General features: G+C 42.9%; 1 protein-coding gene across 13 annotated transcripts in view; it reads left to right on the forward strand.

The window, feature by feature from the left end:
• Window positions 1-4256: 4256 nt before the first annotated feature.
• The window catches only part of MAPKAP1 (MAPK associated protein 1), a 193517-nt gene continuing 177793 nt past the window's right edge, over window positions 4257-19980 (forward strand). For 5 of the 13 annotated variants that reach the window (XM_079789773.1, XM_079789775.1, XM_079789774.1 and 2 more), the window contains exons 1-3: window positions 4257-4500; window positions 6200-6261; window positions 17790-17859. The gene's annotated coding sequence lies outside the window, so the exon portion shown is untranslated. Of the gene's footprint in view, window positions 4677-6199; window positions 6262-17789; window positions 17888-19980 lie in introns of all 13 variants that reach the window. The other 8 variants (XM_079789779.1, XM_079789778.1, XM_079789782.1 and 5 more) reach the window with 8 other exon arrangements.

Below are 19980 nucleotides of genomic sequence, written 5' to 3' on the forward strand. Positions count from 1 at the left end.
AGCATTTTACCAAGTGTTTATGTTATTTTAAGGCTTTAGTATATAAAAAGAAATAAGGAACATCCCCTTCCTTATGTCCTGTCAGGGAGACGGAATATATAGAAAGAACAACAGAAAATGTGAGAAATGTTGAGCACAGAGAATGACGCTCTTCAGGTGGCCTACTAGGAAGAGGTGGTCTGGAAAGCTTCCTGGAGGAAGCACTATATGAATTGTGTCTTCAAGAATAAAAAGAATATATTTAAGAAATGATTAAAATAGCATATATATGTATATACATATGTAAAATGAAAATATTTTTTAAAGCACATTGGGGATTATCCTTTTAGAATATTGCCACTACGTTTTGTAGACACCTAAGATAGTCACTAGAGAGGCTACAAGAGAAAAAGTCAAGGAGCCCTGCCCAACATTTCCAGGCACCACAGACCTTGCAACCATATTAGCTGCCATCTGACTGAATGTCTAGACTGGCGGAAGAACAACCCGCCAACCCACAAAACCTTGAGAAATAATACATGGTGTTGTTTTAAGCCACTAAATAGAATGAGGAGGAAGAGGAGGAGGAGGAGGAGGAGCAAAAGGAAGAGGGGGGGAGGAGGAGAAAAGGAATTTACTCAGTGGAGAGGGAGAGGGCAATTAAGGTTTGAGCAGGAATTGAGGGAACCTGGAAGAGGAAAATAAGATATAGAGGAGGCAAATCACTTGCTGAAGGCCACACAGCTAGTAGGTGTTTTGAACTTCTATCCGCTGTCCCAGTTCTAGTCCTGGGGACCACAAGAAAAGGAACCTCCATCCCTTCCCACGGTCTCCTTTCCAAATTGGAGCTGAAGTCTATGAAACCTGATTGTCATAGGTATGCTGAGGTTTCAGTCCCTCTGCCCTCTGGTCTGTTGGAGTCCCCCTTCAGCCCCTGGCCCAGCACAATCAGTGTGCTGTAAAAATATAATTTTTCTCTGTGTGTCAGCTACTATGATCCTACCCTCATGCACCCCTGGGTTGGGAGATAGGTCATTGTATGCTTTGCTTTTTGTTGTTGTTGCTAATCCTTGCCCGAGTATACTTTGTCCACTGATTGTTTTTGTTGTTGTTGTTTTAAGAGAGTGGAAAGGAGGGAGGTTGGGCGAGGGCGAGGGCGAAACATTGGTGGGAGAGAACACATCAATTGATTGCCTTCTGCACATGCCCCTACTGGGGCCAGGGATACAACCCACAACGTAGGTATGTGCCTTGGACCGGGAATCAAACCTGAGATGCTTTGCTGCTCGGGCCAGTACTCTAACCCCTGAGAAACATGGGCCAGGGCTGCTTTGCTTCTTAACGTCATTTCAACTGTCTGATACAACTCCTAATTTTTGGAGGCTAAGCCATACAGTTGGCCCACCCTCTCTCCTCCTCGTCTATCTCCCTCCCTCAGTTGCAGAATGGCTTGGGAAGCACCCATTTCTTTTTCACCTCAGATCCATCCATCTTCCTAGGAGCTCTTGAGGTCCATGGTGGCATCTCAGTCCCTTGACCATCTCATCTCCAATTCTATTTCAGCCACGACTCCACTCTCACATGGCTCTTCATCTGAGGTTATTCACTGAGACATCCATCTCTGAGGATAACCTCCACCTTTCTGCCTTGCTCCATCATCGACTCCCATTACACCCATTCCAGGACCTTCGGGTCAGTGACAGGAACCTTTCTGGAATTCTGGGGCCCTTTGTTTAAGGCACTCTTAAAAGCTGAGATCTTAAACTCCTCGACTCCATCACACCTGTCTGGCAAAACTCCTTCCTTGAATTAAAGCAATTGCTTACGCTTTGTGTGCCTTTATCTTGACTATGTAAACTAACTATAGAAAAGTCACACAAAGCATTGTATTAGTATCACCATAAATTCAGTCTCTATTCTCAATGGGGCCCTCAACCATGTCTTTGAAATTTTACATTTCCCTGCACTCCAACTTACCACAACAACATAGTCAAGTTTAACTATAAGCTTCATGAAGCTGGAGTCCCTGCCTTGTTTTTCACCACTGAATCTCCAACGCCTGGGAAAGGCTTAATCTACAGGCACTCAATAAGTACTTGCTTACTGACTAAGGTGCAGTAATAGTGGTAAGCATTTTATATAAATATTAGTAAATGTTATTAGCTTTATACTGAGCTCTGTTCTATGTGAGTTACATGCATTAGCTCATTTAATCCTCACAGCAACCCAATGGGGTTAGTTAGGACTTTTGTCATTCCCATTTTACAGATAAGGAATTTTAGAGCAGCAGCTTGGAAAGATGAAGTCACGACATTTGTAAGTGGTAGAGTGGATATGCTTAGTGTGTCCAGTTGGGTAGTTTGGGTTTTATGTGAATGAGGGGCAATCAGGCAGCTGTGCTTCAGACTGGAGCTCAAGACAGAAGTGAAAATTAAGATTAATATTTAGGAGGGGTGAAATAATCTGGTGACTCCAGAAAAGACTATCAGACCGTGTTTACATCCTTTGCTTTGGCAGAGTGCCTCTTAACAGGCCCCCATGGAACTGTGGTGATGTGTGTGCAGGGATGCACTTGGGTGTTTAAGGTGCATCTCCCCTCGCTCCCATGAGCTAAGAGATTACTCATATTTGAAAATAAGGGTAGATTCATGGTGTATTTGTTGGTGACTTTAATATTGGGAAAGGATCCCCCTGGGCTGAAATTCAGTCTCGACTTTTCTTCTTATTGTGCTAAGATGCATTTAATTTAATTTTGTATTTATTGATAGAAGAGAGAGAGAGAGAGAGAGAGAGAGAGAGAGAAGGAGAGAGGGAAAAATCCATTTGTTGTTCCACTTACTTACGCATTCATTGGTTGCTTTTTTGTATGTGTCCCGAAGGGGGATGAACCCCCAACCTTTGTGTATGGGGAGGATGCTCTAACCAACTCAGCTACCCGGCCAGGGCCCTAAGGTTAAGGTGACCAGATTTTAACATTGGTAAAGCGGGACACCATTGATGGGGGGGGGGGGGGGGGGGCGGGGTTCTTGATTAAAAATTTGGTCTATATGGAGCAACAAAAATTTTCATAGAATGCAAAAATAGTATTGTAATATTTTTTTTAAATTTTAACATAAGTACAATTTACAAATATAATAAATAAAAAATTATGTATAGTATTATTTTATTCTTTGGCATATTTCTCATTTGAGTGAATTTTTTTTTTTTTTTTAGTAGATTGCTGTCGTTGTTTAAAAGGTCATGAATTTGCCGTAACGTAAGTCGTAAGTGTCACTTTCAAGGCTGGCGCTAGACTTTTTGCCGCCACTATAAAATACAAATAATACGAGCACTGTCTGCTAAATTCAAGAAAACTTAAAACATTATAAAATTAACAAAAATAATATAAAACTCATATCCTGGCTAAATAGCCATATGGCCTCCGAAAACGGTATATTCCCTTCCCGTTCTCCCGCCGTTCCCTAGCTTGTCGTGCATTCTTTCCAAAAATTGGGACTTGCAGGACAAATTGTTAAAAATCGGGACTGTCCCGCCAAAAGCGGGACGTCTGGTCACCTTACCTAAGGTGCATTTTTGAAAGAGACTTTCTGGACTATCTCTCAGGTAGGAGAGATATATCATTGCATTTGAGTTCTTTCCCCTTTAGGTGGCTTCTCCCACGGATTCCTGCTGAGAGAGAGGGAGACCCCACAAACAATGAGCCCCTGTTCTCTGTCAGTCCTCATATCTTATGGACACCGCCCTTCAGTTCTTGAGGAAAATTATCACCTCCATTTTACAGATAATAAGAGTAATAGCTAACATTTACTAAGTGTTTATTGTGTCAGGCACTGTGTGTGGGGTTTTTAAAGCATCATCCCGTTTGAGTCTCACCGCAATACTCTAAAATTGGAACTAATGTACGGGTGGGAGGTATCTTGTTTTAGGATGCACAGCCAGTTAGGTCTTTCTGACCCAGAGGCTAAGCTGCCTCATCACTCATTTTCTATGAACTTAGGGCTTTCTCCCATAGAAATGGGGACAAAGGAGAAGATCCGAAGGAGAACGCTAACATTGATTTCCACCTACCCAAGTCCATGGGGTAGACTCTCAGCAGACTCTCAGCTAGTCTCTGACCAAGGCCTCACCTGGTGCTAGGAAAGTGGCGCGCATGCGCACGGCTTTCCGTTCGGCCCCGCCCCCCTGGGAGGGCTCCACTCTTCGCTCCCGGCTCTGGGGCTTGCGCACTACGTCCCCAGCCAGCAGCTCCTTCCCAGTCGGGGACTTCCGGTGCATGAGGTGTGGTTCCGGGTCGTGGCGCGACTCGGGGCTACTGAGCTGCTACTCTGCCGGCGGGCGGCGGCGAGCAGCGGGGGCATGAGGGCGAGCCCGGAAAGCGGCAGCTGAGCCGGCCGGGAGGAGCGCCAGTCCCCGAGGTTTCCGAGAGCTCGGGGCTAGGGCCGAGAGGCACAGAGGAGCCGGACCCTCCCCCCAGGAACGTGTCCTGGGCCGCCCCGGCCGGTAGTGTGGCAGCACCTTCAGGTAAAGGTTGCCCCAGCCGCTACATTACTCGCTCGCTCTCCTGCCAGCCACCTGGAGAGCCTAGCGGCTCCTCGCTCCTCTGCGCCCGACGCTGCCTGGCCGGCAGCTTGTCTGGCCCTTGCTCAGGTCTCCCGTGAGCATCCGTTTCCTGGCCCTTTCCAGAACCGGAGGCTGCTGTGAGTCTGACAGCTAGCTGGGTGTGTGATTTGGGGGAGGAGAAGCTAGTGGGTCTGGTAGTGTTGGGGAGGAGTGAGAGGAGGGAGGAGGATGCTATTGGCTCTGGCAGTTTCTGGCTCCACATTTAGGTGTTCTGATCTTCACTATATGAAAAATTAAGTTTTTTAAAGCATTGCCTGTGTGGCCTCCGGTTCCTAGCGCCTCCTCTCCATTTGCCACAAAGGGGTAAATGGCCTCGCAGAACTGTTTTTTTTTCTTGGTGGAGTGCTGCTGTAACTTTGATTCAGCTTTTTCTTTTGGGGAGTGGCAAAGAGTATTCTAAATCTGTTTAAAGTAGAAAAAAAATGATTATAGCTTAAACAAGAGTATTACTTTAACCTGAGCCCAAAATGTTGACTCAGGAATTGGTTAAAATTTCATTCTGAATGAACCCAAGTAGTTTTTGAAGCCTATGACAGTATCTGGCACCGTGCAAAAAGCATCATGTTGTAAGTCAAAACCAGCAAAGTTCAAAACTTCCCCAGGTGTGAATGGTCAAATGGAGACAGGTGTTTATTATAAACATTAGTTCAAACAAAACCAACATGCTCATTCTGTTTTGACCAGCAAAAGGGGTGGATTCCTAATTTAAAAACCCACTAGAGCAGGAAAAGGAGACACCGTCCTTTATTCTTCATATACAACGAGCCCACCTGAGACGCTCAATAAATGCTGAAAGAGTTCTTGATGAAGCATTGATCATTGTTTTCTTTTTTTTTTTGTTGTTTACACACTTGCAAGCTTGCTGGAGCCTATGAGGCATGCGGGTGGCCCCTTTTCCATTCAGCTTTGTGCTCATACCTACCTACCTTCAACTACTGTGATCCCATACTGAATTTACATTCCTCTACTCCTCCTGACCTGGTGCCTGGCTAAAGTTCCAGCTATGCTTGAAAAGGTCCCCTTCCTAAATTACCCTGATCCTTTCCTCAAGTAGGGCCTCCAGTCATATTTGTTCTTTTCTTTGTCCCTTGTGTTTTGTAGGACATTCTCCCTGCCTAGAAGTTTCTCCTTTTCTGTTGTGAGCTATTGAGAACAGGGCCCAGCTGAAATTGGCCTCCATCAACCAATTCAGTACAACCCCAGCTGGGAATTATTTCTTTTCTAGAATCCTATAAACACTCACCATATCTATAATTACTTCACTTAGCAAGTATTTACTGAGCATGGATATATACCAGGTACCATGCCAGACAATGTAGAGGTCAATAAGGCTCAGTCCTTGTAGCAAGGAGCTCAATTTAGTGAGAGAGATAAGGGTTAAATAATTCCAACACCAAGTGATAAGTACACTGTGTGAGCGTTCTTTCTGTGATATAGTGATAACATAGAACGGGGCGGGGGGGAGTCATTTGTTTTTGAGGAGTGTGCTGTGGCCAGGTAATGCTTCATTATGTGGGGTTAACTAAGCTTTATTATTTACTGTGTGCTGGGTATTACATGTAGGTTTCTCTTGTTTAATCATTTTAATCTCAATTTACAGATTAGGAAGACTCAGGATAAATTACACAGCTTGTACAAGACAGAGCCAGGATTCAAACCCAGGTCTGTCTGATGCCTACATCTGTGCTTTTTTCATTATGTGTTTTGCCTTCTTTCTCACACCATAGCTCTTGATATCAAGTATATGTTGAAACAAGTATACTAGAGAAAGAAATATGAGTGTCAAAATTAATGGTATAGATGTTCTTTTAAATGTAGGGAAGACAGTGATCTTTCAAAGCAAGAAGGTAGAAGGTGGGTCAGCTCAGCTTTGAATATGAGCAAGGAAGGCATTGTGTAGAGAATAACCATGACCTCTGTATTCGATTCCTGGTTCCTTCTCTGGCTAGATATGTGACCTTTGGCAAGTTTCTTAATTCTAAGCATTATTTTCCTCAAGTATGGGTTGGGATAGGGGGATAATGTGGACCTCATAGAGTATTGTGAATATGTAATAAGCTAATGTGGATAAAAGGCCTGATACATGGTAAGGTCTCTGAAATGATTACTATAAGATGCAAAGGTGCAATGACTGGCATGGTTTTAGAGTGGTTAGTAGACCAGCCTTAATAAAGCAAGCCATTGCTTCTTTTTAGTGTGGGGATACTGGAAGGTAAAGTTGGAGGGTCACTAGAGGTCCGTGTCAGCGAGGGATTGAGTGTCAGGCAAGAGAGGTAAATTCCAGTTTCTTCTTATAACTTTCCTAGTTAATAAATACTTTGAGGATCTGTGATTCATTCGACAGTGACAGGGAAAATGTTAGACCCTGGGAATGCAAAGAGGAATAAAACGAGGTTCCTACTCTGAGGTTGTTGACATTCTAGTGGGGGAGACATATTTGTGTGCAGGTGAACTGTAGTGAAGTACTTTAGGTACAAAGATAGCAATCCTCAAGGAGGACAAAAGAGGGAACACTGATAATGATAGCTAATGAGCACTTACTATGTGCCAACACTGTGTTAAAAGTACTGTCTCATTTATTTCTGTGCCGGAAAGTGTATATTTTACAGGTGAGCAAACTAGAGCACAGAGATTAAATAAACTCCATGAGTTTATGCAGCTGTTGGGGCTGTGAGTAGAAGGGATTATCTGTTAGACGTTGGTATCTCCACTCTTCTTTGTGGTGTGGATGGGGACCCTCTGAAGCGGCTTCAGAGAAGAGCTAGCCCTTGGGCTGTTTCAGAGAGCTGGTCACTGTGCTGGGCAGTAGGGATGTTGAGGAATGAATGTGGCCCCTGCACTCAAGGAGCTCATTGCCTCATCTGTGATGTTAAATGTATTTCTTTCTAGTGGGGGGTTTGCTTTGCTAGTTGACTCATAACTGAGGACTTTAGAAACTGTTGTACTTCAGTGGATTTCTAAAGGGTCAGGCTGAGAATTTGCTGGAAGTCTGTTATTCTGATATATAGGCCTTATTGTTAAGAACACAGCAATAGATGCCAATTATATGACAAGGAATTCTGTCACATTATGGTTTTTTTTCCTGTAGTAGGTTCTCTGACCTTGAGTTTCCTGTGAGTTTTAAGTTTTTGAGAAGTTTTGACATAACGATTAGCTCATTTCAACTTGTGTTAAATTTAAAATAATTATAATTGAGCACTTATGTTCTGGTCATTGTTAAATGTTTTCCCTAAACTTCGTTTCCTTCAGTCTTCATGATTCTCTGAGATAGGTGATGAATCTTAGGGATTAGGTAAGGTACCCAAAAGTCACATAGCTAGTGAGTGATAATGCCAGGAAAAAAACTGGACTTTCCAAAAGAGTGAACAAATATTTATTAAGTTAGTTTTCTTTTGAGCATCTGCCTCAGGAGTCTCCAACTCAAATGCCCATGATGTAATATAGAAAGTAGGCTAGATCTTGATGAACTGGAGGGCATATGTCTAGTCTGAAGATAGCGGTTGGTTGCCAGTTCACTACCTCCCTTATTCCCACCCCCCACCCCATCCCCCACGGTAGGCAACTAATACTTGTGTCTCACATCAATGTCTCTCTCCTTCTCTCTCCTTCTCTCTCTTCCCCTCACCTCCCCCCTCCTCTCCCTCCCTCCCTCCCTTCGAGTCTCTCTGAAAAACAATGGGGAAAATATCCTTAGGTGAAGATTAACAACAACAAAAGAAGAGATGCTGGAAATCTGGGTTTTAATGTATTTATTTTAATTTTTTTTTTAATTTTTATTTTAGGGAGAGAGAGGGAGAGAGAAACATCTTTGTTTTTTCACTTATTTATGCATTCATTGGTTGATTTTTGTATGTGTTCTGACTGGGGATTGAATCCGCAACCTTGGTGTAGTAGCTTGATGCTCTAACCAGCTGAGCTACCCAGCCAGGGCTGGGTTTTAATGTATGTATTTCGTTTTAAAAATTTGACATTTAAAAATTTGCTGTGTGGACTAAAGCACATTTGTGTGCTGTGTACAGTCCTAGGCTGTCTGATTGTGAATTCTGATGTACTTTATCACTGAAATTTTGGTATCCACTGTCCAAAGCAGGAGGTACAAGTCGAGATTACTGATAGAAGTGTACTGGTAAATTGCCAGAGTGAGAGGGTTTTATAATTGACTCATACTGATGTCTTTGGGGAAGTGGCAGGGTGAATGCTTTTATTATATAATCAGACTAAATTTCAGGAGGGATGGGGCTTGATGAGGAAATGACCTTGTAATACTTTTAGCACTTTAAATGCTATAAAATCTCTTGCCTCTGTTGGTCCTCTGTACAGTGCCATGGAATAAACTTGGGGGGGTAAACATAACCTCTTGAGATTAAAAAATTGGCTCCCAGTGAAAGACAGTTTAGTAGAAAGTGCACTTGACTGAGAGGGGCTTGAGGTCTGACAGTAGCTATGCTGCTGACAGCCTTTTGATTTTGGTTGAGCCACTTTAGAAATTTTTGTATCTTTTTTCCCATCTGGATGATAATGAGGAGCTCAAATCAAGTCTTGCTGAAATCTTTTCAGGATGCCATACTTTCTGATTCTAATTGACATGCTTAAAGTTACACAGCTGATTACTGGTAGACCCAGTAGAGAATGGTTCAAATATAAAGTGTTGTTTCTCCTCTCTTGGCAGGTAGGGAGCTACTGCTCAGCTCTTCCCCCTGTTCTTTGTTCATTACTTCTGGGAAAGGACCTTGACAGGCCAGGTGTTCCCCAAATGCATACAGTGCTTTGTTGACTGTATATACACAAGATTGAAAGGGGGCATAGAGACACCCAGCATAGTGAGAGAAATATGGTCAGGGAGTTCCCAGCCCAAGAGTTTAATTTATTTTTATTTTAATACCCAGCTTCCACCAGGTGAAAATTGGAAAAAATATTGGTCTTCTAGATACTTGTTTTCATTCATACTCTATTGTATAAGGACATAACATGGAATATAAAAATGAAGAAAATAAATCCTGAGCAGTCATTCAGAATTTATTAACTTGTGTTGGCAGCAGTCTAGATATATTGGGAAAATAGATTTAATATAGGAAACACAAAATTTGGACCCAAAGAAGGAAATAGTTTTAAGTAATTGAAAGTGAGAAAAATGGGAGAAACCTTTTACAAAACAAAACTTAAATTCTGGAAACAGCAAGAAGGTATTAGAATAAGTATTGGAATTAAATTATAGTAATCACTTGTGAAATAAATTGAATATTATGTCACATTTACCCATACATATATGCAGTGTTAAATTCATATCCTATACTTGAGTATACTTTTATGAATATGCTTTTATTATTGATGCAGACAAAATGGACTGAATTTTACACATTCAAAACAATGTAACATTTTTTAGTTCCCTATGGATTCATTTTAAGGAATATTATTATAAACTAGGGGCCCAGTGCACGAATTCATGCACCTTGAAAGGAACTGTGGGCTGCGAGGCTGTGGTAGGCACAGGGGCAGGTCTCAGTCCATTCTCTGTGCCCCTGCCCGGCCCCTCCCACCACAGCCCCTGGTCCTCTTTCTGCCGGCAGCCCTGCTCCACGGCCACTGCTGCCCTGATTGCCCCTCAGGAGCAGGGGGAGGTGGAGAAGCCCTCAGGGGCAATCAGGGCCAGCAGCCACTGCTCGCACCTGCTGATGGCGCTGAGTGATTGGGACCGGCACTGGGCACCAGCAGTGGGTACGAGCGGCGGCTCTGGCGCCAGCTGCAGGTGCGAGCAGGGCCGGCGCTGGGTGCCGGCAGCGGGTGTGAGCAGGGCCAGCACCGGCAGTGGGTGTGAGTAGTAGCTCCTGTCCCAGCAGCGGGTGCGAGTGGGGCCGGCGCCTGCAGCGGGCGCGAGCAGCAGCTGCTGGTCCCGATCGCCCCTCATGAGCAGAGAGAGGTAAAGAATCCCTGAGGGGCAATCGGGGCCGGCAGCCGCTGCTCGTACCTGCTGATGGCACCAAGTGATTGGGGCCGGCGCTGGGCACTGGCAGCTGGTACGAGCGGCAACTCCAGCATTGGCAGCGGGTGCAACCGAGTCCAGCGCTGGCAGTGGGTGTGGGTGCCAGATGGGACCATGGCACGCAGGAGCAAAGAATTTTCAGTAACCACCAGAGGCTTGCTCCGATGACAATGACGGCACCCCACCTTGGTCTGGCGCCCCCACTCACCTGCTCCACCATCCTGCTGCGGCAGTCACTCGCCATGTTCCGCGCACGCCCCCTCGTGGTCAGCGCATGTCATAGCGACCAGTTCAGTTCTGCCTTTCGGTCTATATGCATATTAACCTTTTATTATATAGGATACCAGTGGCCTGGTGCACAAAATTTGTGCACATTAAAAGGGAATTAAGTAGAGGAAATATTTTAGGGTCTGGGTACAGGGGAATGGGATTCCTGGTTGGCAGGCCGCTGACAGCAAGCTGACCAATGACCGATTTGCGAGGAATGGGGCTCCCTCCTTCCCCCTGTCAGGGTCCAGGATGCAGGGGAATGGGATTCTTGGTTGGCAGGCCGCTGACAGCAGGCTGACCAATGGCCAGTTCCTCAAGGAATGGGGCTCCATCCTCTCTCTTATCAGGGTCCGGGGTGCAGGTGAATGGGATTCCTGGCTGGCAGGCAGCTGACAGCAAGCTGACCAATGGCTGATTCTGCGAGGAATGGGGCTCCCTCCTCCCTCCTGTCAGGGTCTGGTTTGAAGGCCGGCCATGACCCTGATCCCATGAGACCCAGAGTGCTGCCGCGCCCCAGCTGGGGCCCAGAGCTCCCTTCTGCCACTGTGCCCCGGCCAGGGCCCAGAGCTAACTCCTGCCACACTGAGACCCATCAAATTTATCCTCACTGCCCCCCTCCCGCAGGCATGGCCACCCCCAACTGCCCCCGTCCCCCGCTGGCCTGGTTGCCCCACACAGCCTGCTGTTCAGTAGTTTGGTTGTCCCTCACTCCCCCCCCCCCCCCCCCCCCCGCCAGCCTGGTCGCCCCATGCAGCCTGCTGTTCAGTCATTTGGTCGTCCCTCACTGCCCCCCCTGCCGGCCTGGTCGCCCCACGCAGCCTGCTATTTGGTCATCAGTCTGGTCGTTTAGGTTGTGATGGCCCCTGGCTTTTTATATATTAGAAAGTACCGCTTCAGCAGAGAAATTGGTAGAAAATTATTTGAAGAAATGGTTTTTTTTAAAAAAACAAAGTAATTTTAGTTGCTGATATAAAAGAGACTAACAAAGAACTGAGGTGCAGCCTTGAATCTTGAAGTCACATCTACCTGTATTTGAATACTGGCTTTGTCAGTTATAAACTGTGACCATCAAAATCTGCAAAGTGAGGACAAAAATGCCAATCTTATATACTACTTGTGAGGATTAAATGAAATAACTTACAGAGAGATGCAGGTACTAGCTTTCAGGGGCACGAGACATTTAAATGTTAGTATAATGTAACAAATGATTCTATGGAGTGATTATGAAGGAGTGAGACTTTTCATTTTCATGTCTGTATTATGAAATTAGTTTAATTTCTAGTTGTGCTTTGTGCATTACTTAGCACACCTACCAACTGCACTAACGAGAAAAAGGTTTCAATATTGTTTTTAGGCTATTAACTGACTTGATCTGTTAAATAACAATAAATACCTTCAGTTGCTTATATTACTTTTTTTGTGTGTGTGCCCATGACTACCTGTGGAAGTGTTAGAACAAGGGGATATTATGTTCTCATCCCCATCTTCAAATGCTGAAACTGAAGCTTAGAGAAGTAAAGTGGTTCAAGGTAGAGAGCTACTGAAATGGCAAAGGTAGGATTTGAATCTTGATTTTTCCTCTAATTACAGTGCTTTTGTCACTATCCCATGCTGTTCTAGATTTGGATATTGGAACTGGCCCTTGTTTTGGGACCATCATCAACCATGGCCCTCCTTACTTATTTAAACTTAATTCCTACAGAAAGTTGTTATTGATTATGTTGAGAATGTTTGGTTACAGGTATAATCTTATGATCTGAAGTTTAAAGATTTAATAGAACTCTATTAATACTCATTGCTGGCAGAGGTTGGTGGTGAGATATAGGGGTCACTCATACATTGCTAGGGGGAATATAAGTTGGTAAAAGTTTTCTGGAAAGAATTTTGGTAGTATTTATCAGAAGCCTTAAAAGAAGTCACGCATGCCTTTTGAGCAATTCCATTTTTAGGAACTGTTGTTAAAGAAATAGAGATGTAGAAAATATTCATGTTCACTGTAGCAGTACTTATAATAGTAAAAATTAGAATCAACTTTAGTATTTATCAAAGGGTTTAGAGAAATTATGGAAAAGCCATAGGATGGGAATATTGTGCAATCATTTTAAATGTTTTAGAAGAATATTAATGACATTAATGTGCTTATCATGTAACATGAAGTGAAAAAAGGATATAAAACTGTATAAAGTATGATCCCAGTTATGTCATACATAAGGAAAAGAAATAGGTGGTAGGAAGATAGGTCTTTATGCTTTGTTTTCTAAAATGTTCTCTGATAAACATAACTTTTAGTAAAAAAATCTTTTAAACTTGGTATTAAAAATAAAGAGCCAGTGAATATAACTTTGACAAAAAAAGTTTTCATTCATGCAAATGATTTGGAGTTATAAATGGACTAGAGACCCGGTACACAAATTTGTGCATGGGTGGGGTCTGCAGGGGATCAGGCCCCAGCTCGCGCCCCCAAGCTCGCAGCTCCAGCACCGCCCCCTCACGTACTCCACCATTCCACCTGCGGGGCGATCGATCTGGACTGGGCCCCCTGCCAGGCTCCCTCAACACTTGGGAGCCAGGCAGCGGCCCCATCCCCCATCGCCACTGCTGGTCGCCATCTGCAGGGTGGTTGGCGGGGCAATCAGGCCCCCGCTCGCACCTGCCTTGGCCTGGCACTGCCTGCTCACCTGCTCTACCATCCCACCGGAGTCTTGCTCTCATTGGGGCCCATTGGGGCCAGCAGCACCTCCACTGCCACCCACTGCCAGCACCATGTTGCCTGGTCGAGGGGACAATTTACATATTAGGCTTTTTTTTTATGTGCCTCAGGCATGAAACAGCTCTGGCCACCGACACAGGCATCAAGCTAGGATGAACTAAGGACTGTGCATCTGCTTTGCCCCTGATTGATATAAGAGCAACACCACCAATCAGGTGTCTCCTTGCCCATTGCTAGGGGGTTTAGGCTTTTATTATATAGGATTTTATTTTCAAGTTAGTTTTCACCTCTGTTGTTAGAATTTGGTTTCATGTTTCTTGACATAAATGATGTTGAGGTTTCCTGGCTAGCCTTCCTGTCCTTCCCACAAAATCCTATTTAAGACAATATTGTGGAAGAAGAGTTGTTGTATTCATGTTGGAATATCCCAGTGTCCCAGTCTACCTACCGTCACCTTTTTTTTTTAAAATATATTTTATTGATTTTTTACAGAGAGGAAGGGAGAGGGACAGAGAGTTAGAAACATCAATGAGAGAGAAACATTGATCAGCTGCCTCCTGCACGCCCCCCACTGGGGACGTGCCCGCAACCCAGGTACATGCCCTTGACCGGGAATCGAACCCGGGACCCTTCAGTCCGCAGGCCAATGCTCTATCCACTGAGCCAAACCGGTTGACTACCATCACCTTTTTAATGGCCAGTGGGTAGTGAGTAATCCTGTGACAGGTCTTTCTTTTCTTTTTCTTTAATTTAAATTCTTTATTGTTGAAAGTATTACATATTTCTTTTCTTTTTAATATTTTTATTGATTTCAGAGAGGAAGGGAGAGGTGAGAGAGATGAAACATCAATGATGAGAGAGAATCATTGATTGGCTGCCTCCTGCACGCCCCACACTGGGGATCCAGCCTGCAACCAGAGCATATGGCCTGACTGGGAATCGAACCGTGACCTCCTGGTTCATAGGTCAATGCTCAACCACTGAGCCATGCCATCCAGCCAGGTCTGTCTTTCAAAGAGAGTGCACTCTCATATCTGTGAGGCTGGGCATTGGTATGTACAGGTAGGCAAAAGTAGGCTTACAGTTGTGAGTACACGAAACACAGAGTTTATTTTTGTATTATTATTTATTAACTAGAAGCCCAGTGCATGATTTAATCATGCACGTGTAAGCTGTCTGTCCACTGGTCAGCAGCTCCGAAGTCCCTGGGCCCCTAGGGCGAGGCGGGGCAGGGGCGTGGTCCTCCTGTGGCCGGAGCCCAGGCCAGGGTCTTGCCTTTGCCTCCCGCCCAGGAAGGCTGGGGCTGCCGCCACGTGCTCCTGCGGCCCAACTGCCGCCAGACTCCTCCCCGGGGAGCCGCCTTCAAACCTCCAAAACGCAGGCTCGGCTCCCTGCCCCAGAGGCCTGTCTGTGCCACAGCACAGCCATGGCGCAGACGCTGAGCTCGCGTCGCAGCTGGCAACGCAAGCTCAGCGTCCTGCCGGCCCAATCACCACCCCAGCCACCCCGAGTCCCGCCCCCTGTGTCACCCGCTGGCCCAATCATGGGCTTAGCGGAGTGATGGTAATTTAAATATTACCTTTTTATTATGTAAGATTATTGTACTGTTTTCCATACAAAGAATTGTACTTTTCCCACCCTTGAATAGAGTTTTTTTTTGTGGGTTGAATGCTTAGATATTGAGAAGTGCTTTTTTGTTACAGAAAATTGTGTGAATTCCCATTTTTGTAAGAAAAAAATTAAAGATCAAAGTATGGATTTTAATTTTTCTGTAATATGAAAAATGCATAAATATTAAAAGTCATAATGTATTGGTGCCTTTTACCCTTTCCTAATTTTCATTGAAATTGCAATCATTTCAGCAAGTACAGTTAAGCATGATGGCCAGTTAAGTTTTTTTAAAAATGTGCATGGTAATTCTATATACAATATAAAAAGTGTGCAAAAATTTAACAAAATATTTGAGCATATTTAAATTAGGAAAATACCTGGCAAGATGTTTCTTTTTGTAAACTGCTTCTGTCCAAAGCGTTCTGTATATTACCAGAATGAAAAATGACAGCACTTTGTCATCTGTTCAAATTGATATTGCACTCTTTGCAATGACAGCTGAAAAGGCCCACAGGTGCCATATAAAGAGGTGACCATGTTGTCATATTTCATTTCGGCATCCCTCTGCAAAGCCATAATTACCTAATTAGGTTGTTAATTAGGAGATTAGCATTTCACTATATTGATAGAATGCTCTTTACCGGCATGAGGCTAGATACAGATTTGTCTGCCCTAATTTATATTCCCTGCCTTTTTTGTATTTATTTATTTGCTTAAGTTTCTGATGTGGTGCAATTCAGTTTACCTGAGAAACAGTTTGTTTACAAGCTAATGAAGCTTTGATTGCTGGGTTAAAGTTGCCTTGTTAATATATGAACAGAATTAAAAGGGTGGTCACATCCCCAAAATGATAATATAAGTTTTGATTTGTTATAACTTGTATTCTCATAAGCAGAGGCAACAAACACATGATAAGAAATAAAGTTGTTGGTATAAAAAAATAAAATATATAAAAACTTGAGTTTGAAATGTGATAGAGATTTATACAGGGTTGGGCAAAAGTAGGTTTAGAGTTGTTCATATGGAAAAGAATACAATAATCCTATATAATAAAGAGCTAAATGCTAATTAGACCGGACAGGGGAACGACCTTCCAGAACGACCAGTGGGCAGGGCCACGAGCAGCCGGGGCCGCAATGGCCGAGCCCCTTGCACGAATTTCATGCATCGGGCCTCTAGTTGATAAATAATCATACAAGCGTAAACCATGTTTCACACACTCACAACTGTAAATCTACTTTTGCCCATCCTGTATATATAAACTAGGTCAGTGGTCGGCAAACTGCCGCTCTTGAGCCACATGCGGCTCTTTGGCCCCTTGAGTGTGGCTCTTCCACAAAATACCACGGCCTGGGCGAATCTATTTTGAAGAAGTGGCATTAGAAGAAGTTTAAGTTTTAAAAATTTGGCTCTCAAAAGAAATTTCAATTGTACTGTTGATATTTGGCTCTGTTGATTAATGAGTTTGCTGACCACTGAACTAGGTGAAGGAAATTATTTAGTTATCTTTAACAACAAATCCCTACTATTTATACTTTAGACTTATAAAACTTGTTATTTTGAACATATTTCAGAAACTGAACCTTGTTTAATGACCTGAGAACAAATATATTCAGTTTTCAGATTAGACTTCCTTAGGTAGTCATCATGTATTAGGGTTTATTCCATTTGTGCCTTCTGTCCGTTAGTCTGTGCTTGGAACATTCTCTTCCCACAGTTTTTGCAATCCTGAGTGCGTATGGAATTTGAAGTATTTCAGAGTAACCTTTACTTGGTAAGCAGCATTTCCACCAAGTGTGTCTAACATTCTTTGGGTAGGAGGAGGGGTGATTAAAAAAAACCCGATTTCCATCTATTTTCACTCCGATGCATGATTTGACTGTAATGTTTGTAATTTGCATTATAAGTACCTTTTCTACTTTTTCTAGTTAAGGAGATTAAGTTTTACAGCAATATTAGGAGCACCATTCCCACTGAGGTAGTAGTTAAGCTCCTTTTGATTATATTTGGTATTAACTGTTAAAAGTTGTATAAAGTACATGTGTGCCTAAGTCCTTTTTCTTCACAGTTGTAGGAGTTTTGGGAGTGGTGGGTGGTTAGGTTGTCTGAAGTTTCACAGCTACTGCTGTTTATAAACAGTATTTCAAAAACACTTTGAAAATATAGATTATTTTATAACAGTTGCATAATAATAGAGGTTTTAGTCTAACTTGTGTTTAGAACTTTATATATAGTTTGCTGTTAATAATTACAGTTGTTCTTCATACTTGTCATTGGAAGTATCTTTTGAGCAAAAAATTGGTCTTGAGTTGTCCATTTTATCTTCACAAAATTAGATATTTCTGACACCAAAGTGTTTTTCCACTAGACCTTGCTGTTCAAACTGGGGTTATGAGAATCCCAATATGTGCCAGGAGGTTTTAGAAGCTGCAGAGTAAGCATGGCACTCTATAGTTTAGTTCAAAACTAAAGCACTTCTTTCTAGGTTTAGTATATTATAGGATAGGATGCAAATATGAGTGAATTCTAAAAATAAATTTTTTGTAGCATGATGCTCTAGGTGGCTCTCCCTAGGTTCTGTCATACCTTGACTGATGCCCACTCTCCTCTGCCCTTCAGGTGTGTTCGTGGAGGGTTTGAGAAGCACTGTACTTGTACCGGGCTCCCTTTAACTGGATCTTGGCACATGGTAAGATTCCGAGACATTTCAGGTGGAGGTTAGTGGTACAAGAAAAGAAAAATCAAGGGTCAGTGTCCCTTTGCCCAAAGGAAACATTTGTTAGGACACAAGATTTGCTCTGGCAGGTTGATAGGGTCTAGTGGGTTCCAGATGCCCTAAGTCAGTGGTTGGCAAACCACAGCTTGCGAGCCACATGTGGCTCTTTGGCCCCTTGAGTGTGGCTCTTCCACAAAATACCACATGCGGCGGGTGCGCAAGTACAGTGCGATTGAAACTTCGTGGCCCAGGTGCAGAAGTCGGTTTTCGGCCTGGGCGAGTCTATTTTGACGAAGTGGCGTTAGAACACTCAAGGGGCCAAAGAGCCGCATGTGGCTCTCGAGCCACGGTTTGCCGACCACTGCCCTAAGTCACTCATCAGGGGGCCTCAGCAGGAAAGCTGGATTGACACCCAAGCTTCTCCATGTAGTCTTTTATCCCAGGCTTCTTTCCATGATTAATATATTATTCCAAAGGAGGCAACAGCAGAAGCTGCAAGTTTTCCTGAAGTCAGGCTTAGAAGTCCCATATTACTTCCATTACATTCTGTTGCTCCAAGTAGATCACAGTGTGAGTCTTGCTGGGAGGAGCTGTGAAGACTGGCCTTTTAAAAATCTACCATGTGACCTTGAGCAAGTTACTTAATTCCTTTAAGCCTTAATTTTATTTTACCTATAAAATGAAGCTAATATTAATACCTACATCTTGTGGTGGTTGTAAGGATGAAATATGTTGTTACATGAAAAGTACAGCTGATAGGACAAGCTTAGTAAATGTCATCTATTACTGTTCTCTGTGATTCTGCCTAATGAAAGCTTAGCCATCCTTAAATGGGACCCTATTCCTTCCTGAAGCCTTCTTGGAAAACAAAATTGTCTTTGTATCTCATTTGGTGGTTAATATGTATTGCCTTATGTTGCTGTTAGATCAGTAAAAGCAGTCTCTGGAGGATGCAGGCCAGTGTTTATATAATTTTTTGTAGGATTCCCAGTGCCTACCTCGCAATGATGTAGTGAATGAACCTCTTATTCAAAGGAAGATACAAGCATTTCATTTCTGTTGTTTTGATTTAGTCTAGTAAGTACCTTTAGTTAAAATATAGAAGTAAAAATGTGAAAGGAAAAATTAAACTCCAGATATAGGATCTCACTATTTACTGTGTAATGAAATTAGACATTTTTACTTAGAGGAGATTTTAATTCCCCTAGGGGAAAAAAAGCTTAATTTTTTTTTTGCTGGTCTAAAAAATAAATGAAGATTTAATTTAGAGTTAAATTGGAGAGTGTTAGAAAAAGAGATTTAAAAGCAATAAGGTGCATTTTATTTTAATGGTCATTTCAATTATTTTCAAATTCCAGGAGGTATGAATTCAAAACTTTAACTAGATCGAAGAATGTTGAAATCTTAGTTTAAAAAAGGGGCTGTTGAAAGACGTTGCATATAATAAAAAGGCTTTTGTATTTCTAACTTGTGATCATTCCTGTTTGTGAAAAATAAATGTGAGTACTTCTATAACACTAAGGAATCTTGTATAGGAATCATGTTTAACTTGCCTAATGCTAATAGCATGAAGTGGGGGTACAGTGTGGAAAGGTAAAAAAAAAAAATTCTCGCATCTGCTGTTACATGTTGTTAACTCCCTCAGCAGACGTTAAATCATTTCAAGTACAATAATAGTGTGGGAGGTAAATTAACTAACCATTAACAATCTTATAAATACACAATTAACATGCCAACATTTATATGACACATTGATGGGGCAGCAGTAATTTTTGATTGGGAGTTTGCAGACCTTTGAGAAGCCTCAGGCTGTTGCTTATTTAGACAAGTTTTCACAGATTGCAGGTGAGGGGACTTGAAGTCTGTCTGGCAGAGAAGTGAGTGTTTGGAGTGTTGAAAGTTCAAGAAGCGGAATTTCCTTTTAGCCATTGGCTGAACTTGAGCATTTTAAACCATGTTGCTGCCTATCTCAGGTTCTTAGGGCTCATTTGCTTATGGGGGTTATTTAAAGAAACAGAAGAAACAGAATTTTTAGGTATGGACTTTGTAGCTGAAGTTGCACGAATCTCTAGGGATTTTTACAAAAAGATAGTT

Source organism: Cnephaeus nilssonii, assembly GCF_951640355.1.
Source record: "Cnephaeus nilssonii genome assembly, chromosome: 14".
Classification (NCBI taxonomy): domain Eukaryota; kingdom Metazoa; phylum Chordata; class Mammalia; order Chiroptera; family Vespertilionidae; genus Cnephaeus; species Cnephaeus nilssonii.